At 44.9% G+C, this 24,844-nt stretch overlaps 1 protein-coding gene across 3 annotated transcripts in view; it reads right to left on the bottom strand.

Annotated features, from left to right (window-relative positions):
• Positions 1 to 24,844, bottom strand: part of PRICKLE2 (prickle planar cell polarity protein 2) — a 322,185-nt gene that overhangs the window by 154,592 nt on the left and 142,749 nt on the right. Inside the window, exon 1 of one of the 3 annotated variants that reach the window (XM_019469827.2) lies at positions 2,343 to 2,637. The exons of the other annotated variants lie outside the window; for them this stretch is intronic. The gene's annotated coding sequence lies outside the window, so the exon portion shown is untranslated. Of the gene's footprint in view, positions 1 to 2,342; positions 2,638 to 24,844 lie in introns of those variants that run through there. 3 annotated transcript variants of the gene reach the window in all.

Genomic DNA, 24,844 nt, shown 5'->3' on the forward strand with positions numbered 1-24,844 from the left:
CCAGGCTTTTAATTGCCCACCCTCCACACCGTTGATGCACGATGCACTTTGTGGTAAACTCAACACAGAACCCCTCTGTCTTCTCTGCACACAGCTCTACACAGACCATAAATGTCACCACCAAATTGGTGAGCACTGGATCCAACCCTGGCGCATCTCCTTCCTCGAGACATCTGTGTCCCTAAGGATAACAATCCCGGCTTAAAGGAAATCTTGGGAAAAGCAGCCAAGAGCTTTTCCTGCTGAGGCTGGTGGGAGGAGGCCAATGGGGAAGTGCGCTCGATAAAACTGTCTCAAAAATAAGTTCCATCTTAAAAAGCTCATGAAGGGAATGAGAGAGTTATTTCAGTCTTAAATGAAAGCACAGCCCCCAAAATAAAAAATAAAAGGCTTGTTGATGGAGAAGCTGGAAAGACTGGGAGTTGAGGTTATCAATGCAGAAAGTCTGCCTGGTAACACAGCTTTCTTGTATTACACCCAAAGCTGTGTACCATCTGAGGCTGATTCAGGAAAATACTCAAATCTCCTGGTAATTTCCTGCAGACAGGACGTTTAATCATCTCCAAGCCTCCACCGCAAAAGGGGGAAGAAAAAAAACAACAAACCCTAAACCAAATGATTCACACTCTTAAAACGAATCTGCCTTCAGAACAAGAACCATTTTCTGCTCTTGAAAAGCAGCCACGATTTGTTATTCTAACAAAGTGTTCCTTTCCTCCAAACAGAAATAAAAGTCACTCGAGGAGGGCTTGTACTGATTTCTGTTCTGCATTTCTTGAAACTTCCATTCAGTCAACAGTTTCTCCTGGCAGGTTCTCAGAAATCTAGGGGGAGCTGGGTAGTCAGTGACTAAGAACATAGGATCATTTTTATAAGCCTCCCTTCCCCCGACTTTTTGGCCCCATGGGAAGATGTTTTATTGTAGGACGAGCAGAATTAGCTGCACATATAAATTCTTCATTGCTCAGCTCACTTGACACCTTTATCTGAATTGCCCAATGGCTGGGAAGATTTGGCAACTGACAATTTGAAAAGGAAATGCCCCCGTCCTCCCCAAGCGCTATTTGTTCGCTTTGTACATACACGGGGCCATAGCCATCTTTCTCAATATTCAACCAGATGCACAGATAAAAACATCTGTTTGCAGAAAGCAGGGAACCCAAAGCATACAAATGATACACACCACCTAAACAACTGGAAAGAAAGGCCAGTCCAGCAAAATGAGGTCTGCTAAAAGTCAAAATATTTTCATATGGGCAGAAATGGAGTTTGGCAATCCAAGCATCAGACTTTGCTCCAATTTTGGAAGGCATTTCTTCCAGCTGCTTCAATTTAAAAAAAAAAAAAAAAATCTCTGACCCTTTGCATTAGGCTTCCAGCTTCTTGCTTCAGTTATACACAAGTGAACAGACTGGGGAGGGACAGGAGGGAAGCTAAAACTGTGTCTTTTCAATAAACCTTCCCTCCTCCCCTCCTCCCCCCAACCCCATGGATTATTTTGGTTTTAAAATGTCCTAGGATAACAGCTACCCAGGCATTCTAGATTTGCATGCTTCCTGTCCGCATCAAGTCCTGACTCCCAGAAGTGGAGGGTGCCTTTGGAAACTTGCAACAGTAGGATTCCAATAACTATCCCCCAATCCCCACATACAGACAAAAGCTTTCTCCATCCTATAGGCTCCCCTAACTGAACTTAAAGGCCAGGAGACGGGAGTCTCTTCCCCACTTCCAGGCGCCCCCCCACCCCAATTCATAGAGAATACATGAACGTTTCCAGACCCGCTTAATTATGCACATCTACCAAGGAGAAAAGAAATGAGTATTAAAAGTTCTAGGAAGACAAGCAACAAGGAGCATGGGGAGAAGGACTTCATTTTTGGATGACCTTCGGGAAGACACTGAAAATATTTTTTGATAGCGTAAGGGAAAGAAAGAAGTAGGTCACTAGCAATAAATACGTTTTACATATTTGAGGAAAGTGAATTCTAAGATCATGATGAGTGTTTCAAAGGCAAGTTCAGAGAAGTTGAAATGTTTCCCCCAAAGTCGTCCTAACACAGGCACAGCCATCCCCCACCCCCCCCCACGCCAAGGTATCATTGTCACTATTACCGGTTCATGATGGAGCTGCGCAATAGCCGGTAGACAGATTAAAACGATCTCTAGGTCCCCTCCCCAGAGCTCATGACCTCCTCAGTGTCTCTGTGTTGCAAGGCGCATCACTACCAGGGGTTAGCGTCCCAGAAGCTCAAGGCCCCCATGCCTGGGAGGGTCGTGAAAACCAGAAGCCACGGCGCCCCAGCGCCCCCTCGGTGCTCCCGGGCCATAGGGGGGCCACTTACCAGGCTCAGCCTCGCATTGCTCGCCGCTGCGGCGCCTCTGCTGGCGGGGATGTGGGGGGAAGGGGGAGGGGGCCGCAGACCTGGGGACAGGGGGTGCGGCCGCGGCTAAGAAGCCCAGCGGGGCGTCGGCCGCCAACTGCCCGGAGCCAGAGGGGGCCCTGCGGGGGCTCCGCGCAAGGGGGGGTGACATTCCCGGGGCTGTGGCAGCTGCTCCGTGCGCAGCTCCGGGTCCAGGATAATCACTCAGGTCCTGGGGAGAGAAGCTTCAAGCTCTCCAGGCTGCCTCCCTGCTGCTTAAAGGGACGCCTCTCCACCTCCCACTCTGCTTATTGGTGAAAATTCCAAGCCACAGGCCAATCCTGGGCCTGTTCCCAAATTGAGATTTCAATCAAGGGAGCTACTGCTTTAAAATTAGAAAGGGCTGATGGCTGGTGGGGGAAGGGGGGGGCGGTTCAGCCACCTTTCAGAAGCAGAAGGACCCAGGCTCTCTGGCTATTGCATGCAGAGGTCCTGGGAACTGGCAGTGGATGTAAGAGCAAGATGATACTGGAAAGAGAACTGCAGGAAGACAGGGGACATGCTGGACCCTCATCCTTCACCCCTCTGCTCCATCCCCCTCCCCCCCAGTTCACTCATCATTCAAGGGTCATCCAATTTATCACAGATGCTGGACACCCTCTATTCCTCGGAAAAGCCTCCAAGCCATGTGCTCCTAAAGCCTCCGCATTATCTCCCCTTCCAGACACTCATCACATTTTTTTTTTTTTCTGAATCTGTCTGTGCCTTTACAAGGCATGTTCCACCAGAGCAGGAATGTTTTCACCAATAATCACACTGTATCACCCCCTGCCTAGAACACTGTGAGCTCTCAGTAAATATCTGAGGGAGGGAGGGAGGGAGGGAGGGAGGGAGGAAGGAAGGAAGGAAGGAAGGAAGGGGGGAGGGAGGGAGGGAGGAAGGAAGGAAGAAAGGAAGGAAGGAAGGGAGGACGGAGAGAGGGAGGGAGGGAGGGAGGGAGGAAGGAAGGAAGGAAGGAAGGGGGGATGGAGGGAGGGAGGAAGGAAGGAAGGAAGGGGGGACGGAGGGAGGGAGGGAGGGAGGAAGGAAGGAAGGAAGGGGGGGAGGGAGGGAGGGGGGGAGGGAGGAAGGGAGGAAGGAAGGAAGGAAGGGGGGAGGGAGGGAGGAAGGGAGGAAGGAAGGGAGGAAGGAAGGAAGGAAGGAAGGAAGGAAGGAAGGAAGGGGGGAGGGAGGGAGGAAGGGAGGAAGGAAGGAAGGAAGGAAGGGGGATGGAGGGAGGGAGGGAGGGAGGAAGGAAGGAAGGAAGGGGGGACGGAGGGAGGGAGGGAGGAAGGAAGGAAGGAAGGGTGGAAGGAGGGAGGGAGGAAGGAAGGAAGGAAGGGGGGACGGAGGGAGGGAGGAAGGAAGGAAGGAAGGAAGGAAGGGTGGAAGGAGGGAGGGAGGAAGGAAGGAAGGAAGGGGGGACGGAGGGAGGGAGGGAGGGAGGGAGGGAGGAAAAGGAGGGAGGAAGGGAGATGTTCCGCATTATTTGTGACAATACAAATGTAAATTAAGAGGTAGTATTCAAGAGGCCAGGCACTGATTTCAGACACAACTGTATTCAAATGTGGCCTCTGCTTCTGACTAGTTATGTAAACAACCTGTACCTCAGTGTCCTGGTCTGCAAAGCAGGATGACCCTCTCCCATCTCACAGAGTTGTTGTAAAGATGGCATTACCTCATGTCTGGAGTAGAGGAGGTGCTCAGTCAAGAGCTTCAGATGACTGAATAGTCAATGGCTGTTGTTATTACTAAAATCAAAATAAAAGTGTTGAGGTTGAGCCTGGTCTGACTGCTGGTTCAGCACCAGGCCCCGTGCAGGCTGCCACAGTCACCAACGAATGATCATGTTCTTGCCCACAAGGAACTCATAGTGGGGCTGGGGGTGTGTATTCGCCAGGGATATGCAGAGAAACAGAACCAGTAGGATATACATAAATTGGAGATTTATTAAAAGAATTGGCTGAGAAATCCCACAATACACAGTCGGCAACCTGGAGAACTGATGGTGTAATTCAGTCCATGAATGAAGGTGTGAGAATCTGGAACCAATGGCTCAAGTTCCAGTGTGAAAGCCTGAGAACCAGGAACAATGATGTCCAAGGGCAAGAGAATAGGGATGTCTCAACTCAAGTAGAGCAAGAGAACAGTAACCCCTCCTTCACGTTTCTGTTCCAGTCTCTGCAAAGTCTACTGATTCAAATGTTAATCTCTTCTGGAAACACACGGACACATGCCAAAATAATGTTTTACCAGTCATCTGGGCAAACCTTAGCCCACTCAAGCTGACACATAAAATTAACCATCAAAGGGTGGGGGAGAAGAGAGAAAAAGAGAGAAACAGGTCAAGAAAGAAAACTATATTAGATGATATGCAAGCAAAGACATGTGTACAGGAAAATGTTTATTGTAGGCTAGTTTATAATACCAAAATGACTGAAAAAATTATCCAAGAGGGGACATTGCTAAATAAGTTATAGTACATCCATTTAATGGAATACCATGTAGTGATGACAAGAAAAGAGGCAGAGCTGAGTACAATAATATGTGATAAACTCTAAGGGGCGCCTGGGTGGCTCTGTCGGTTGAGGGTTGGAATTCAGCTCAGGTCATGATCTTGTGGTTCGTGAGTTCGAGCCCCGTGTCAGGCTCTGTGCTAACAGCTCGGAGCCTGAAGCCTGGTGCCTGATTCAGATCAGTGTCTCCCTCTCTCTCTCTGCCCCTCCCTGTGCTGTCTCTCTCTCTCAAAAATAAACACATATTAAATTTTTTTTAAATACTATAAAATATACTAAGTGCAGTGTAGATGATAAAATATATTCTCACCAGCATAAATAAATCTTCATGTACTGTATAGACATATGTACCCTGTATACACATAAAATATTTCTAGAATGATACCTCGGGGAATGATAAAGGTTATCATATCTAGCAAGGTGATTTGAGCAGGTCAGAGATGTGAAGCATAGGAGTATTTCCTAATACGTCCTTGTGTACTATCTGATTTTTTTTTACCATGAACTTGTAGCAAGTCCCTAGTTCAGGGAAAGATGGCAAATGATGCCAGCATGAAAATTCCAACCCTTCAAACACCTAGATATACTAGACGAAATGTTTAACAAATACTTTAAGTGCTTCACTGACCCACAATATAGAAAGGAAAACACCCAGGTGGTAGAAATAAAGAGGTATCAGAAGAAAAGAATCCTAAGTATGCAAACCCATGCTGTGACTATGGGATAGAGGGCACTGTGGTTGCAGCAGGGGAAAAGTTTGTCTTGATTCCCGAGGGGCTAGGGTTTCAATGCCCATGCAGGACAGAAGACAAGGCCTTGGGATAAGGAGAAGCAGCAAGTTGTGATGTGACCCCTGCAGAAAACCAGCAACATTTAGTGAGGGTTGCACCCTCAAAGAACAGATTAGAAAAACTGTCAACCAGCCCAGTGAAACAGGTCTGTGTTTACCTGTGTTCTCAGCAGGAGGGAAGAGTTTAAGCTAAGAATTAGAAACCCTAAGCCTGTGTCCTTCTGGAGAACAGAGAACAAATAACGAAGGTCAGAATCAGGAACCCCTAACTGAAAAATTAATATAAAAATTGTTCCTGTTCAGGATAGGCCTGGAATACATCACAGAAGCCGATGAAAAGTTGCCCTGGAAAGCCAGTTCCACAACCCAGGCTACAACCAGCCCTGCAACACGTGAGCTCCCAATAGTAAGTTACAGGACACCCAGGAAACTGGTAAGCCTCGTGTCAGCAAATATGAGGCTGAGCGGTTCAAGAGTTCAGGATCATGAAATAACTTTCTGAGAAACAACATGCAATAAAGTCTACAATGATTAAAAACATGACAGCTAGAACTGAAAGCCTAAAAGAGAACAAGAAGTGATTTCTCTCTCCCCACTGAGTCATTAAAATTAAAAACCCGATGGACTGGTTAAGTAGGAGGTCAGACACTACTGAAGAGAGAAATACAGATCTTAGGACGTACTACAGAATGAAGCACAAAGGGATAGAGTTGAAAAAGATTTAAAAAAAAAAAAAGACGTTAAGAGATATGGAGAAGAAAATGAGAAGGCCCAACATATGTCAAATAGGAGCCCCAAAGGGACAGAATAGAGAATTTGAGGAGAGGCAATATAGCTGAGAAATTTCTAGAAATTTATAAAACTCATGAGTCCTCAGATTCAAGAAACACAAGGTATCTGAAGCAGGATAAATAAACATCAGAACATCTGCCTGTATTAATTATTCATAAATGTACAGTCAACACAACAGTGAAGTGTTAAAATATGGAACAGTTTACTACTGCGGTGACAGAGGGAAGCAGAAGGCACTTGGTACACAAGACAGGCAGCGCTGCCTTCCGCCTTTAGAGCTGGATTACATTTCCCTAAATCCGTCCTTACCAAGCATAATGAATTCTGAACTCCAATAGATTGCTCTTTTTTTTAATGTTTATTTATTTTTGAAAGTGAGTGGGAAAGGGGTAGAGAGAGAAGGAGACACAGAATCCGAAGCAGTCTCCAGGCTCGGAGCTGTCAGCACAGAGCTCGATGAGGGGCTTGAACTCACAAACCGCGAGATCACGACATGAGCTGAAGTTGGACGCTCAACCGGCTGAGCCACCCAGGCGCCCACAAGCTACAAAACAGATGCTTGAAGGCACAGCCGTACATTCTACATGGTGCCCAGGTAGGAAGGCAAAGTAGCGGAGGTCTCCTGGCAAAAGGTACTCATTCAGCCAGCAGACAGAAGTGGGGGGTGGGATGGCAGCAGACGAACAGCCTATGTGAGGATGGAGAGTATCATTACAAGGGAGGATAAACTGCCATGGAAACGCAGAGGAAGAACATCTCAACCAGCCTTGCAGGGATAGCGATTACCTCAGGGAAAGCTTCCCGGAGTAAGGAACATCTGCATTGCGAGAGTGGTTATGTTCAGGGGAGAAGATGTTAGAGTTAGGTCTGGCTTTAAATCCCAGAGCTGCCACTTGTTATCTTGTGACTTTGATGAAGGTACGTGACTTTCCCAATCCTCAGTTATCTCATATATGAAATGGAATTCGTAGCACTGGTCTTGGGGTTGTTTTGAGGTTTAGGGATAATGTCTATAAAGCATTTAGCAGAATGCCCTGCCTGTAAGTGATTTCTCATTAAAGGGGCAGCCAGTATTCCTGTTAGATGAAATCCAGTGCCTGGCTGGGGAAAAAAATGCCTTCTGTTTTTAAAAGAGGACTTTCTTCTAAAAGTTAAAGAAGACCGAGGTTCACAGAGGTTTTATCAAACTACTTTGAAGAATATTAAATATTCACTGAGTATCTACCCTGCAAAAGGCATATTACCATGCTATCAAAATAAAAAAAAAAAAAACTTATCAGATCTTGTCCTTTCCATAAGAAACCTAAAATCTACTTCTCCAAAAATAACTACAGGCTGCATTTGTTGTGTCAAATACATGATCCCCTGCAGTGTTAAAACCTGAAACTGACAGGATTCCTATCTAAATCATTAAAACTTCAGATTCCCAGCCCCAAGTTGTAAGAATTCAGAGTCCAGCAGGGGAAGGATTAAGTGGACTCCCCTCTGTATTACTCAATAGGTTTATGAATGACTGGGGACAATGGATGCAGGAGAAACTCATCAAGTGCAGCTAATGATGCCAAGATGCTGGGCTCTGCCAGTGCGTGGTGGTTAAAAGCACACATCGATCTAGCCAGTCTACAGGAATGGCCAGAATGAAAGCAGATGAAATTCAGTCACGGTAACGGTTGTGCCTGCCCTTCGGAAGAAGCACTGAAGCGTGCAGTCCTAGGGAGGGAAGAACTGGCCAAGGACATGCTTTCCATTCATTCCTTCATGCGTTACTTGACAAACATTTGTGTAATGTCTACTGTGAGAAAGGGTTTGGCTTATAGGCTAGATAAACATGGAAAAAGAGGAATAAAACACAATGCCTGCCTTCAAGGAGCATAAACCAGAGTGATGTGAAACCCTCTTCATTTGAAACTACCCATGACCACCAGCATTCTTCCTTCAACCATGAAATGGTGACCTAACCTCCACAGATTAAACATCATCATGTTTCAGAATGGCAAACAGATTTCATGTCCTGGGCTAACACTGATTGATTAGCCGTGGCTTCCTGGAGTGCTGACTTGACAAGAAGTCTGAGACTACATTTGGCAGGGAAGCATGCTGTGATTGATTAGTGATGTCTGTCATGTGGATGGAAAAGGAGTGACAGCACTGATGCTGTAAATGTGACCTCTCCCATCCAGTTCAATCCTCTCGTTCCACAGATGAGAAAACAGAACAGATCTTTCTTTCTTCCTCTGGCATTATAAATTCAGCAACTCTAGCAGGGGCAACCAAGGAGAACCTCCGAATCAGAAATGCTGCTGAGAGAGGGGAAAAAAAAAAAAAAAAAAAAAACCATCTTCGGCTTGGAATATTTCTGATGAGCTTTTAAGATAAGCACTGGAATCCTTTAGCAGCCTTTGTGTTCTGCAGCCAACGGACTAAATGGAGAACGCTACCAACTTTGATCTGGTTAGCTACAAAGTGCGTTCCCCCACCCCTAGACACACACAAGATGAAATTAAATATATATCATTTGAATATGCTTGAGGATTTAAAATGCACTGGGGTACGGAGAGGTCTATAAAGTAAGTATATTTCAGAAACACAAAATGAGTAAATACCTAGAACAGCAATTAACACGTTATTTAAGAAAGGACGAAGATTTTTATCATTTTATTCTATTAAATGGTATTGATACCATCAGCCAAAGAGAGGAAAAGAAAAGCCCTTATTTATTTTCATACAGACACCTTATATCCTGGGGACTCTGTAACACTAACTAAAGAGATAGGGTCTGTCCCTGTTAAGCATTTCCACACCCAATCTATCAACACTCACAGCCATCACCAGGCCCAATCACAAAGAATCCAGGCCCATTTGCTGCAAAGGACAAAATGGTATAAACAGACAACAGATAAGCAGGAAGCCCAACCCCAGCCTGATTCAGATACAAAGAACGAATTGTAGCATTTGATTAATATACCGGCTCTTCTGTCATGCCAACTGCAAAGTGAATTTTACGGAAAACCAACTCTTTGAGGAATAGGTCTAATTGATTCAGTTACATAAACTCCAGTGAAATATTAGGGGGAGAGCATGAGGGGAGAAAGAGAAAGAGAATATGAGGAGGAGGAGGAGGACGACGACGACGACGATGACAAGGAGGGTAAGGAAGGAGGCAAGGAGGGAGGGGATGAGTGAGTAAAAGAATATGAACAGGATGCTCTGAAGACCACTAGGTTTACCTTAAGGCCTTGGAAAGTATTTTCTTACTCAAGAAGACTGGAAAACTAATTATATTTCAGTCAAACATATTATGTTTTAATTTATTTTTGAGAGAGAGACACAGAGTGTGAGTGGGGGAGGGGCAGAGAGAGAGAGGGAGACAGAATCCGAAGCAGGCTCCAGGCTCCGAGCTGTCAGCCCAGAGCCTCACATGGGGCCTGAACTCATGGACTGTGAGATCATGACCCGAGCCGAAGTCGGACGCCCAACCGACTGAGCCACCCAGGCGCCCTGGTCTAACATGTTGTTGAAGGTTTGGATAAGAAATGAAAAGAATGCCCACCACCACCAACTCCTTAGTGCATAAATTATACTGGTTCCTCCCTCCCCTGTAAGACTCACTCCACTGGCATACCAGCTATAGGATTTCTGCCAAGTCTGCTTTCACTAAGTACCGGTTCATGATTTATTATATTGAATATGAATTCTGTTATTATTTAGAATGAATATATTGTGGTATATCCATATAATGGAATACTACTCAGCGATTAAAAGCACTGCATATGTGCAGCAAGATGGATGCATCTCGAAATGCATCATGCTATGAAAAAGCCAGACTGAGAAGGCCACACCCCAGAGGATTCCATCACCAGACATCCCAGAAAAGGCAAAACTAGAGGAACACGGAGTACATCCCTAGTTGTCAAAAGTTGGAGGGGCACCTGGGTGGCTCAGTCGGTTGAGCGGCCCGACTTCGGCTCAGGTCACGATCTTGCGGTCAGTGAGTTCGAGCCCCACGTCGGGCTCTGTGCTGACAGCCTGGAGCCTGTTTCGGATCTGTGTCTCCCTCTCTCTGACCCTCCCCCATTCATGCTCTGTCTCTCTGTCTCAAAAATAAATAAACGTTAAAAATATTAAAAAAAAAAAAAAAAAGTTGGAGATGGCAGGTAGGACGGAGGGGCCGGGGTGAACCTTGGAAGGTGAATAGAACTGCTCTGTATCCTGGCTGGGGGCGTGCTTACATGACCACGCATTCGCAAAAATTCATGAAACCATGAACCCAAGAGCGCATTTTACCGCGTGCAAAGGTAAAATGTGGGAAAGACAAAAAAACAAAAAATGAAAGACGGGCAAAAGACTGAAAGTCAAAAAAAATCATCCCTAGGACCACTTTGGTTTTAATTGCTCCTGTGTTAAATGTTTTTCTGTTGTCTTGTTTGTGTAAAGGTGTTTAACAAAATGCTCAAAAAAAAAGAATTACTTAGGAACTATGGCTGTCCGAGGCTGTGACCCTCATGTTGTTCTTTCTTTGCCAAAAAGGAAGATGATCAAGTTTTAGAGAAGTGGCAACACTACCCTCCCAATGACATCTCCTTCTTGGTGTACCTGCAAGGTTTAGAATATTGAAAAGAGAATTTTTAATTAGGTGGGACTCAGTGTTGGCTCATGAACTAACGGACTCTGTGCCACCCAAAACCACCTCACGTTTCGGGAAACGCTGGTGTAGACTGGAAACCCCAAGGATTGTGTCCGTGTTGTTTTTCCATAGTATCCTCAGGGCTAATATAGCAATTGCTCAATCCGTATTTGTAAAATAAAGGAAATGAATCTTTTTAATGTGGCCCCCGCTCCAGCCCTCCAGGAAGGAAAGCTTCTGAGACAGCTCAGTTCATCTCTGGACAGCTGGCTCCTGGAGTAAGTTCTTCCTTCCAGTAAACTTGCAGCCAACACTCTACCAATATGGATCACACAGAGCCAGTCCAGCCGACTCTCCCACTCAACATCCTTCAAAAACCCAAACCTTGTCTTCCGCCAACTTACTTCTATCAACTGTGTCTCATGAGGCATGGTTTCGAACTCGCTGACACCCCAGCCACACAAAATAGAGTGACTGTGGGGGAAAATTTGCCCCTGTCTTTTCCGGAATATTCTTTTAGAGGTCTATGCCACTTTCAGCCATGCTGACCTGCCTCCAGATTTTTTGTTTTGGTGGGGGGCGGGGGGGGAAGCCCATTACTCTGGCATTTGGGAAACAAGGAAGCGTTACGCAAATGGCCAGCCCTCCCTCAGACCCTGCCCTTAGATGAAATGAGCTTGCTCTTTAAATCCTTACAACAGCCCTTTGAAGCAGGGATTATGACGACCCCCATTTTTCAGAGGAGGAAACTGAGGCACAGAAAAGTTTAGTAAAGTGCCTCCAGTAACACAGCTTGTAAGTGGCATGGATGGGATGGAAACCCAGGCGGTTCTGCTTCCAGATCCCCGAGATGCACCTCCTTGCAGGTACTGATCACCGGGGCTAATTAGTCACCAGGGATGTTCAGAAGAGGGGCAGAGAGGAAACTGAGAACCATAGTTTACTTCTTTGAACTTTTCATGCACTCCTACACTTACACACGCACCTGTCCACCTTTCACTTACTCAGTATCGACTATATACAGGCATTGCAGTAATAAGCTCTGGGGACAAAGATACAAAAAAGACACTGCTTGCCCTCAAAAGAGCTTACAGTCTTCTGAGGAAGAGGCAGATCTGTTACATATGCATGTATCGAACAAAGTCCTGAGTAACGGAGGAGCATAGGTATGAAGACACGCTACAGAACGTAACTCAGAGAAGGCGCCTGGGTGGCTCAGTCAGTTGGGCGTCCGGCTACGGCTTGGGTCATGATGTCACGGTCTGTGGGTTCGAGCCCCTCATCGGGCTCTGTGCTGACAGCTTGGAGCTCGGAGCCTGGAGACTGCTTCGGATTCTGTGTCTCCCTCTTTCTCTCTCCCCCTCCCCCACTCATGCTCTGTCTCTCTCTGACTCAAAAATTAAAATAAACATTAAAAAAATTAAAAAAAAAAAAAAAAAAAAAAAGAACGTAACTCTGAGCAACCAGCACAAGGAGGGGGCGGTTAGCAGCAAATCTTGAAGAACGAGTAGGAATCCTTGAGGTGGAGGGGCGCCTGGGTGGCTCAGTCGGTTGAGCGTCCAACTTCAGCTCAGGTCACGATCTCGCAGTATGTGAGTTCGAGCCCCGCGTTGGGCTCTGTGCTGACTGCTCAGAGCCTGGAGCCTGTTTCAGATTCTGTGTCTCCCTCTCTCTCTGACCCTCCCCCGTTCATGCTCTGTCTCTCTCTGTCTCAAAAATAAATAAACGTTAAAAAAAAAATTAAAAAAAAAGGAATCCTTGAGGTGGAAAAGGCGAGAAGTATAGCCAGGCAGACACAACAGTATGATCAAAATTAAGGAGGCTAGTGAGAGACGCTGGAGGGGCAGGTAAGAGAACATTCCAGAGAGCAAATCAACCTTGGCACTGGGGGCCGGATAATTCTTTGTTGTGGGGCTGTTCCGGGCATGCAGGATGGTTAGCAGCATCCCTGGCCTCCACCCACCACAGGCCAGTAGCATCCTCTCTAGGTGTGTTGACCCAAATCATCTCCAGACATTGCCGAGTGTTTCTGAGCAGCCCATCCCACTGAGAACGTGGACAAATGGGAAAGCTTGGATGCCACATGACAGAAGAGAGAGAAGCAAGAGCTTACTACTAGACTAAAAGAACACAGCAAGGTAGTTCGGTCCTAGATGGTGAAATAAGATAGTCAGGCCCCTCAAATTCTAAGTCCCCATCTGGCCACTCTGAAGCTCATCTCCTCGAAATGGGCCTCTTCCCGATTCCAGACTGTGCATGGGATCCTCATTTGGAGCCATTATTTTGATAATCTGGATACCAGCTTGGACATTTTGTGCCTTCTACCTAATCACGTGGCAGGCAGAATTCTGAGATGGGGCCCCAAGGCTCCTGGCGGGGGGGTACACACACGTTCTTCTGGTTTCCCAATCAAACACAAATGTAGGAGCTGCAGAGAAGGGACTTTACAGCTGTAATTGAGGTCCCAAACCAGTTGACCTGAAGATAAGATTATCCTCAGTGAGCCTGATCTAAGCTTACGAGCCCTTAAAAAAGACTAGGATCTTTCTGGAGACACAGATTCAAAAAGTCGGGGACACCAGATGGGAGGGAGGTTGTCAGTCACCAGCTCTGGCAGATGGAGGGCCACGTGGCAGGTACCAACACTTCCTGTTAAGAGCAGAGAGTGGCCCCTTGGTGACAACTAGCAGGGAAACAGGGACCTCGGCCCTTTAACCAGCGTAAGGAACCGAATTCTGCCAACGACGCAAACGAGCTCGGAAGAGGAGCAGAGGAGGACGCGGATGTCAACACCTTGATTTTAGCTTTTTGAGAATGTGAGCAGAGAAGCCAGGCATACTGTGCCTGAACTTCTAACCCATGCAACCGTGAGACAAGAAATAGACGTCGTTTGAAGCTGCTAAGTTAGTGCTAACTTTTTATGCAGCAACAGAAAACAAATACAACTCAGATGCCCCCAATCCTGCGAGGTCCACCTAAAATCCTTCCTCCTCCGTGAAGCCTCTCCCCACCATGCAGAGGGCAGGCGGGGCCATTTCGAGCTTTCCCGAATTGCCACACACCCTCTCATGCTGATCCTGCTGCCCCTAAATACTTTCTGGGGCATCTCGTGTTGATAATCTACCACCCTATCTACCAAGGAATAGGTCTTGAACGGCTTCTTGCTTTTCCAGTTGTTTGCTCTTCTCCTCTACTCCCCTCTGCAAAAGTCAGCATTTGGAAGACACTGGCCACTTCTTCAAGGTCCTCTTGAATTTCTCCATAAGGCTTGTAACAGAGGTAAGCCCACTGTAGACACTTAGTAAATCATTTCTGACTGATGGCCAGGGGTTCCTCCCCCCCTCCACCCCCATATGAGGGGAGAAGAGGTATTGTACAGTATTGCCAAAATTCACATTAGGATTGAACTGACTTGGAGCGACACGCTAGCATTCCGAAGAACCATTTATATCTCAATAATTACATGAGATCACTCTCAGGGGTGATCGTGACTCTCAAGTTATGGTGACCTCTCATGGGTCACTTAACTTCTCAGGCTCACGTGATTGATCAGTTACAGTGAGCTGCCAGCCAAAAACGTCTCAGCGCTTTGCTGCATTTCAGACGGTCTTCTCGCTTCTCCGTCGAGACGTGAAAGCTTGAGGTTTCTAGTTACTGGCTTTGCGGTGTAGTCTCCTTGTTAAGAGACCCAACTTGGGAGGCGTCCGTTAGCACTGTCTATCGAGTATGCTACCCTCCTCTGGAGAGGCAACAAGAGAATTCCAAGAATTCACCTTTCTCTGGGGCAGTGGTTAGCAGGAGTAGAGAGGAACAATTAACAGAAACTATTAGCCAAAATAAGTTAAATTGGGATGGTTTAGGTCTTAGCATTATCTGTGCTACAGAACAAAGAGTTATGGACAAAACTCAGCACCTGAACTTATAAGCTGTGGAGTCACAGTTTACCAGGGTGGCACAAAAACTATCAGGCTATAAAAACTCAGGGCTTCAATCTGGCTTCATTCAACTCCCTAAACCAGTGGCCCACAAGTTAACAGGCAGAGTACCAGGGACTGAGGAGAGCAGGACTCCTGTTTGGGGAAATGCATCCTGTACAGATGGGATGGAAGTATTTCTGGAAAATTATTACTCATAGTAACAGGTTCTCCAGAGGAGGGTGGTGAACGTTTGTTACCTCTGGTGCCACCCAAGGGCAGTTTCCACAGCAAATAACACTAAGGGCCCACAGCACTCTTTCCACCTGGGCCTGGAGCCAGACTCAGAATCGTTCTCAGCACAACTCTCTTGGGAAGAAAGTGCCTACCAAATGATCCCACTGGCCTGCAAGATAAAATCAATCTGCCCCTGTTGAATTAAATGTACTGAGAGTTCCCAACTCCTTACAGACAGCCGTGCCTACATTTGGCTGATCTTTTTCTTTTTAATGTGGGGAAGGAAAAAGAAAACAAACAAAAAAAAACCCTGAAGACATCACCTACTCAGTTCCATCCTGCTGTGTTTCCAGAAACCATCAGGTTCCCAAGAGCCACTCTTATTGGATACTTGAAAGTTCTCAATGTTTTGCCATTCAAACTTCAGAGCAAAGAGAGGAAGCACCTTCTGTTTTCTTTGAAGGCTCCTTTTGCTTGGTCCTTCCTCTTACTGGAGTCCTGTTCAAGGTTCTGTCCTAGGCTGTTTTCTACATTCGCTGAAGGTAAGCTGATGAACTCCCCTTCTCTCTAGGGGCACCTGTCACCCTCTGTGGTCTGGCTGATTCATTTACTGCCTGACACTGTTCTAAGGGCGGGGGTAGAGGGGGTGTGCCGGTGAACGAAAGAGATACATTTCCTGCCCTCCGGGAGCTTATAGCCCATTGTGGTGGAGAAAGACAGGAAGTAAATAAGATGAGAAGTACTAAAGGGTCAAAGGAGGAGAAAGAGAGATGAGAAGATGCAAGCTGAGAGGGTGCCCAGCCCTCCAATCTTCTTTCCAGCCATGAGAGGTCTCCTAAGGATTAGACACGTGAGTCCTCACCACCTTCGGGGCACCTCCACCAGAAAGTCCCACAGGTACAAGATCACCAACTCTACCACAGATATTTCAGCCTCTTCTAGGCCTTCTTCCTCAGTGCAGCCATCTATCCAGACCCCTAAGTAAGACAGCAGATGGGATCCTCTAACTCTCCGCCCCCCACCCCCCGCCCCTGCCCACCATCTACATCCAAACAGCCTCTAAATGTCCTTCCACGCTACTCTCTTTATTTCCGCTGCAGTGCTCTGGTCCCGACACTGGTGTCTCCTTCCTGGGCTGCTGTGCCAGTCTGACTCGCTGCCCAAACTCCTGCTTCTCTTCCCAGCCCAGCCCACCTCCATCTTATGAACCGTGGCTGGAATGATCTTTTTCAACAAACCATTTGATCAGGACCTTCCCTGCTCAGAACACTCCTATAGCTCCCCATTGCCCTCTGGTAAAGGACCTGGACTCAAAAAGACCTCTAGGATGTGACTCTCACTGACAATGCAACTTTACCAAAATTGTCTCCCAACTATAGCCAAACTGACCTGTTTGCACGTCCTCTGGTTTCTTGCTTTTGCTATTCCTGCTACCGAAAAAGTTCAGTCCTTTCTCCTGAGCAATGCCTACACATCCTCCAGGATTTATTCTGGACCTCCAGGAAGCCTCCCTGAACCTCAGAAGACCCTCCCTAGTGACCCATATGTTGACTAACACAGCAATCAGCATGCTGTGTGGTACACAATCAGTATTCCCCGAATAAATGAACAGGTCAATGTGTAAGCGGATTTATACAATTATAACCAACGTCTACAGGTTTTAGGTATCCTGATTCACGTGCTCGCAGGGATCTAAGCCCCCGAGGGCAGGAATTCCCACGCTTGGGCTAAGTCATTTCTTCTGTGAGCCTCAGTTTCCTCATTTATAAAAAGGGAATAATGGTTCCCACTTTGGGGAGGTGCTGTGATGAGAAAGTTAAATGGCATATTGAAAGACTCAGCCCAGGGCTGGAAGGAAATAAGGAGCTGTGCAAATGGTAGCTCTTATTGTTTAAAAATTTTTTTTGCCTGCAAGTCAGACAGAGGACAGAAATGCTGTCAGACATGAGTGTCATTTCCCGGAGGTCACCACAACGAGGGGAAAATGAAAAGAATGAGGAAAAATGCATCCTCTTTATCAAATGCCCTTCTTTCCTTTGAAGATCTCTCTGGCACTTTGGACTTGCTATTCTGTTGTTATTCTGAGTTCATTTAGCTTTAAGCTCACAGTCTTTATTTCAATACACACTGCATTTTAACAAGTAGGTCAAAGCCATTTTATACTTGCAATATGATTACCATAGTAATAGCTGTATTTTATAACCTGCAAAATGCTCCCAGGGAGACCAGTAGGGACAGCTACAGTTTGTAACAAAAATAATAATTTCAGCCCTGCAGAATAAGCTCCTCTTAAAAACTCTCTTGTTGCAAGTATTAATTTTTGAGGCTCCCACAATATCTGGAAATGGCAAATGCTAATGACTAACTTAAGACATACTCAAGAGCTTTCCTGGAGTATGTCTTTACTTTTAGTGGCTTGATGTTTGGAGAGCTAATATTAATATTAATAATAATAATAATAATAGTAATAGTAATGATCGTAATAAGCAGTAGCTAATGCTTATAGAGTGTTTGAAGCAGATTGTCTGCAAAAATGTTCTGGTCTGAATAATTTCCTTACCTGCTCTTGAGGAGTCCTCTCCCCTTCTGGCTCTGGGCTTGGCTATGTGACTTGCTTTGACCAATGCAATATTAGCAAATGTGATAGAAGGAAAGACTTGAAAAGAAATTGTGCGTTTGGCCTTTTCCCTTTTGCTGCTGTTGAAAACTCTGTGACCACAACCATGTGTGCAAGCCCAACTGCTACTGTCCCAGCTGCCGTCACATTAAACAAGAAAGAGAAGCAATTCCATAACCCAATCTAGCCCCAGCCAAAGTGACCGAGACCAGAAGGACAGCCCCACCAATCTGAATCATGAGAGATAATAAATGAGTGCTGTTTTAAGCTACTAAGTTTTGGGGTGTTTTGTTATGTGGCATGAGCTGACTGATACAATGGCTACCCTGCATCAGGCAGTCTTCAAAGTGCTTTATACAAATAAACCCATTTACCCGCTATCAAAAACTTTTGGGGGCAGTACTATTCTTTATTTTACAGATGAGGAAATTAAAGCACATACACCTGGTAAGTAGCCCAAGAAGGTGATAGAGCCAGACTTTGAAACCAGCAGCCTGGCTCCAGAGTACCTATTTCTAAACTACACAGTACTAATTTCCAAATGTCCTCATTTTTCTCCTACAGAAATATTTTAAACGTTATGAAAAGCACTGTTTAAGGTAAACAATTACGTCAACAATCCAGATCAGAAAATACTTTTTTTCCATAAGGAATACATTTTGGATCCATAAGGCAGTTAATTAAATGTATTCCCAGACATCCATGCATCAAATTCCACTCAAAAATTCTGATGGATACATTATGACTGCACACTTAAAACCCCTATCAAATATACAAAAAAAAAAAAAGAAAAAAGAAAAGAAAAGAAAAGAAAAGAAAGAAGAAAAGAAAAGCTGACTGATACAATATAGCTTTTAGAATGAATTTTGAAAATAGAAAGTAAATAAATTTCCATCAGAATTTATTAATTTGATTTTTTAGGTCATGAATTTCCTCAATTCTTCATACATTTTATTTCAAGTAAATCACAAAATCAATACAAACTTTTTAAACATAAAGTAAAAGTGAGTCTCTCCCTCACTCACCTCAACTTCAGCTTATTAATGTGACAAACTGTTCTAATTTAATGTGTCTCCATTTATACTTTTTCTTTAATCATGTAAACATACTTATTAAAGGATTACCAGGTTATTTTTCTTTCAAATTGAAAATAAGAAAAAAAATCAGTTGACTATCAGCTCAGGAGCCTATTTTAACAGCCTTGTCATTCACAGGAATGTTATAAATGCCTCGGTTCATGATATCAAGTATCTACAACATTAACTGTATTTTAATTCTCAAAGTGACAATTATGCCTTCACTTCACACAATCAACAGAATGGGTGGCTTCTCTGACACATATGCAAGAAGCCAATTTTTGGGATTTTTTTTTTTTTGGTCTAAAATAGAATTTTTATCTGAAAGGCACTACTCCACCTTTCAGAATTGAAGTCAAACTCTCACGATGGCCATGCGTGATGGCAGCCTAAGATTTCTAAAAACAAGCCATTAAAATCACAGACACACATCTCCACACACCACTGCCCAACAAACAAACAAAAACCAGTAAATGCACAAATACAAAAATGAGAGGCCATCCCAGTCCAGAATAAGAGTGTGTCACTGAAAGGAATGAATTCCTTTGAAGCTAAGAGTGCCATTATGTACTGCCAGTAGACAAGAACCATGGGAAGTGAATTTCCATCCAGCGAGAGAATCACAGCAAAGCAATTCATTCTCCATAACACTCAAAAATGTCTGAACTTGATTTTTTGGGAACCCACACTAAAATATTTTTGTCTGGATCAAAAGGTTTTTGCTCTTGGGGCACCTGGGTGGCGCAGTCGGTTAAGCGTCCGACTTCAGCCAGGTCACGATCTCGCGGTCCGTGAGTTCGAGCCCCGCGTCAGGCTCTGGGCTGATGGCTCGGAGCCTGGAGCCTGTTTCCGATTCTGTGTCTCCCTCTCTCTCTCTGCCCCTCCCCCGTTCATGCTCTGTCTCTCTCTGTCCCAAAAATAAATAAAAAACGTTGAAAAAAAAAATTAAAAAAAAAAAAAAAAAAAAAAAAAAGGTTTTTGCTCTGATGATAAAATCAATTTTGTAGAGAGCACATAAAAAGTGAACACTAACACAGGAAAGAAACATTACCTTTGTATCTGCTCTGGTCTGTTTCCCTTCTCTTCACAATACGCTATTCTAGACAACGTGTAGATAAAGAATAGGAGATCAGGATAGTTAAGATCCACTTCAGATTTCGTAAGGGCAACCTACTGAGACAGGGAAAGGGAAATGCTCCTGGCCCCTCTATCTGGACAAGATAAACATGAAGGTACTGTTCCATTATTTCCATAATTGAACACGCTCTACATCTTTAAGGGCACTAAAACCCCATTTAATTCACAACAGTGAACAACATAGCTCCAGTTTTTTCTTTACGTCCATAACGTAGCAATGAGTCTATAGTGGGAATGGGTAATTAAGGGGATGATAGTGAGAGGAGCATTAACTTAACACAGGAACCAGTATTGAACCCTTTGCTTTTACCAGTTCACCCATTCAAGACATCCTTTTGGAGTATCTACTATACAGCATGTCATGGGACAGGTCTCAGGAATGTAGGAGCAAATAAGATGGACAGTGAGATAGAAGATATATCCCAAAGGAGTCGTCCAGAAGACTGCAGGTACACAAAACCTTGTGCCACTGCAGTTTCCTCCTTGAACAAATTAGACCTTCAAAGAGTAAAGAAGTTACCATGCAATGTTCAGTAACTGAGCGGAGGGGCGCCTGGGTGGCTCGGTCGGTGAAGCATCTGACTCTTGATTTTGACTCAGGTGATGATCTCAAGGTTTGTGAGACTGAGCTCCTTGTCGAGATCTGCGCTGACCGTATGGAGTCTGCTTGGGATTCCCTCTCTCCCTGTCTTTCTGCCTCTCTCTCTCTCTCTCAATAAACATTTTTTTAAAAAAAAGTGATTTGAGATCAGGAGATTTCAATGCATTCATTCATGGGTGCCAGGCAGTGTGACAAGCGCTAGAAATATAAAGGGAGCAAAACACGGCCCCTGCCCTCCTTCATGGGGCCCTCATGTCAAAAGGAAAATAGAAGAACAGGTAGGTAGGATGAAGAAAGGTAGGACGAAGTCACATAGCAAGGACACCTAACCTAGTTTCAGGGAGGAGGCCTGCCCGGACAAGTTATATCCAAGTTAAAACCCCAAGGATGAGGTTCTCTTTGGGGTTTCTAAACAGACTTCTGTTTAAAATATTTCATTTCTAGCCAATGATTTGAAAGCTGTGTCTGGCATCGAGGGAGTGCTGGCCTGCATCAGGTCACCAGCACAATATTCTCCAACTTCCATGTGTATCCAAATTACCTGGGATCTTATTCAAATGCAGATTCTGACTCAGTAGGTCCAGGGTGGAGCCGAGATTTTGTAGTTCTAACCAGCGACCAGAAGATGCTGAGGCGGCTGGTCTGGGGACCACACTTGGAGTAGCCGGGCCCTAGCATGAAAGGGCCCCTGGCCAACAGATGTGTTGTGTTTGGCTTGGGTAGCGTTCCAAAAAGTCTCCACTAGTTGGCAACTTACAAAAATGAGGAGATTTTATATGAAGAGCAGGATTTCCAGCCTCTTTTAAGAACTTTACATCAGACAAAGAGGGCTCTAAATTTCCTTAAGGCAGTAGTCAACTGGAGGCAGGTGGACGCCTGTGATCTTTGGTTCTCCACAGGGGCCTTGCTCCCGCAGGAGCCCTTGCCTGTGCTGACTTCGTTCCACACGCCTTCCCTCCCCTTAGGTATCTAGCAGCTTGAAAGTGTTAACAACCCACCCAACCACCCAACATTCTTCCAGGAGCTGCCTGCACACCTGGCAGGAACTGGCACCATTAATTTATAATAAGAAAGGACCAACAGCCTTTTATGGAAACAGCACAGGCTTCTGCTGCCAAATTCGTCTGACTTGGCAAGTATCTGAACTGCTCCAAGGTGGCATTTCAGTGTGCTCCATTATGGAGATAACAGGGCATTTATAGAAGGACAAGCATGGACAGTAAGATTGCACGGCCTCAGGCATCAGATGCCAGTCGCGGGTGCAGCCCAGGAAACTCTCAACTGGCTGAGGATCCAAAGAACCCACTCTCATCCTTTAAGAGGTCGGCCCCGAACGCATCTGGAAACACTTCTCGAACTCAAGTGTTGGCCAGAAGTGGGGGAGGGACTCCACCTGGAGAGAATATGTGTGTCGGCCAATGCAGGAGTGGGTACAAACCGACAGACCACACGTCTTTTCGTCGTGGAATACTAATCTGCACACTGGCACTTGGCTATTTTTACATGTGAACGATGTCTCTGCATTTGGATGAGAGAGAAACGTTCTGCTCCATGGCTCAGGCTTCCACAATTGCCAAAAGCCCTCACGAGACATCCCTGCCGTCTGTGTATTAACAGACAGAGTGAAACGGAATGATAAAATTTTAGTATCAATTGACGAAAAGTATACCAGAAATCACTTAGTCTCTGGCGCTTCTGACGCCTGATGTGTCTGTCATTTCCTATGATGAGAAAGATCTATTCTTACTGCATTGGACTGGAATTAGGCTTGTAAAAAATAAAATTGGGTAAGTCCCTTCTGTTTGTGACTGCCACCATGAGTCTTGCTTGTCATTACTTTTCTTTACTAGGGTCATTTTGATACGCCTTTCTTGGATTTGAACGTATCTTTACCTGCCACTGAATTGTTTGACCAAAATGTCACAGGTTCACAGAACCCATGATAAGATATGGGGTAAGGGGTTTTGGGTCTGTTTGGTTTGGTTTGGTTTGGTTTTTAGAAAAATCACTGACAAGGAATAAATGCTTATAGCAACCCAAGGGAGGGAAAACGAAGCTTACAGCACACGCGTATAGATGAATACGTGGGTTCATGCCACACGTATATTAATTGTGTGACAATAATAAAAAGGAACAGAGAGAACCCGTATCCTATGGACATACACATGATTAGGGAATATTAACATAACCTAGTTTTTCTGTTTGCTTATAGTAATGAAATACCTATTTTTCAAGCTTTCTAGATAGTGGACTTTGGCACAAATAACAAACATAGAAGAAACTGCTCTAAAAAACATATTGCCCAATAATGCAAGGCAACTTAACTGAGTCCAACTAAGTGGACCCCGGAAGTTCCTCTCCAGTTATAATCAGCACTTTGTAGTCATATAGCCAATGAGTGAATGTCAGTGTATTACACGTAATACACAGTGGTATTCACTCACCACCAACTGTGACTAACTGATCATGTGATTATCTGTTCTGTGTTGATATTCCCTTTTCTTTTTTTAAGTTTATGTATTTATTTTGAGAGCAAGTGAGCAGGGTGGGGGGGGGGGAGAGAGAGAGAGAGAGAGAGAGAGAGAGAGAGAGAGAGAGAGAGAATCCCAAGCAGGCTCTGCACTGTTAATGCAGAGCCCAGCGTGGGGCTCAGACCCATGAACGGTGAGATTATGACCTGAGTAGAAGTCAAGAGTCAGATGTTTAACCAACTGAGCCACCCAGGTGTCCCCATTCTAGAACATAAAAGCACCAGCTCGTGGGGCCCAGGTTTTTCTATGTCTGTAATCGAGGACCTATGCAATGCCTGGTAGGCACACAAATATTTACTGATTCATTGAATGAAGAGAGATTAAACAAGTGGATAAAACTAAGCTAGGAAACTGTTACTGCCTTTAAGGAAGTTGAACTCAAAATGGAAACTCACTCAGAGGACTACAGATTTCCTATTACTATATTTAAGGAGGGGATGGACACACTGGAGCAACATCCTCCCACTTAGCACTGAGAAGAGAGCTACAGGCAAGCAGATCAGGTAGGATTTTCAGAGACATGAGCTGACTAGGAAAACTTTCCTAGTCTGGCATATAAGAACTTGTATCAGATCTTAATTCTGAGCACTGCGTTTTTTCAAGAACCCAATGAGAACTTGGGAACTCGAATTTTGAACTCAAGTCAAGGGTGACATTTTTCAAGATTCACTAAAAATCACCTCTCTTCTTTAGTCAACCAGATCTCAATAGGTTCTCAAAATTCCCACAACTACAGCACATTCAGGTATTCTGGGCAGCGAGGACTGCATTGGGAACTTTAATGAAAATCTTAAAGGTCGATTTGACTCTCATGCGCTTCAATAACGGTAACAGCAGCGACAACATGGCCCAAGAAAGAGTTCCGGAAGGGAGTGTGTAATTTAAAAGCAATTCTAATGCAAGGGGGATGGATTCCTGACAGAAAGGAGGAAAGTCATGTGTGTTGGTGTGCTAGGAAAATTACAACGTGCGTGATAAATGGGATAAATATCAACTGTGCATGTATCATTTGGAAGAGTCTTCCATTGCTCAAAATTGTCCAATGTGGCTAAACGTTCGGCCTAACTACAGCAGTTTTAATCCTAACCACGGGCAGGAAGGAAATGGTTAATTTCTTAATTTCTTTTGAGGGAGTAGGATCATATTTAATACCTCTAACACCACTGACAGGTGTAACTTCTGGAGCCCCCAAGTATAAATGGCCAAAAATCTTCTTTTACCCTCAAGAACAAAATGAACCCATAGAGAGTAAAGAAGGTTTGAGATGGCCAGGTGTGAATTCCACACAAAACTCTGCTTACCTTTAGGTGGCTGAGAATGGCATGAATTATGGTAATATGATCCAAGACCTACTCATATTTTCGAATACTGAAATGCAGGCAGAAATTAATCACCTGGAGTCACTGCTCTCATACCAATTATGAGAAGCTTCTATGAAAAGTTCAATTATAAAAAAAAAAGGTGGCTATGGATAGCACTGGTCTCCCAAACAAGACTCAACCATCTAATGTACCTGGTATACAGCTAGGCATACCTTAGGCCTTCTCTGGCTCAGTCTGAACTTGAACCTTCCCTGGTTCATCTGTCTTTTCTCTTCCTTAAAATGAAAA

Source organism: Panthera pardus, unplaced genomic scaffold (genome assembly GCF_024362965.1).
Source record: "Panthera pardus isolate Hobbes unplaced genomic scaffold, ASM2436296v1 HiC_scaffold_8, whole genome shotgun sequence".
NCBI classification, from domain to species: Eukaryota; Metazoa; Chordata; class Mammalia; order Carnivora; family Felidae; genus Panthera; species Panthera pardus.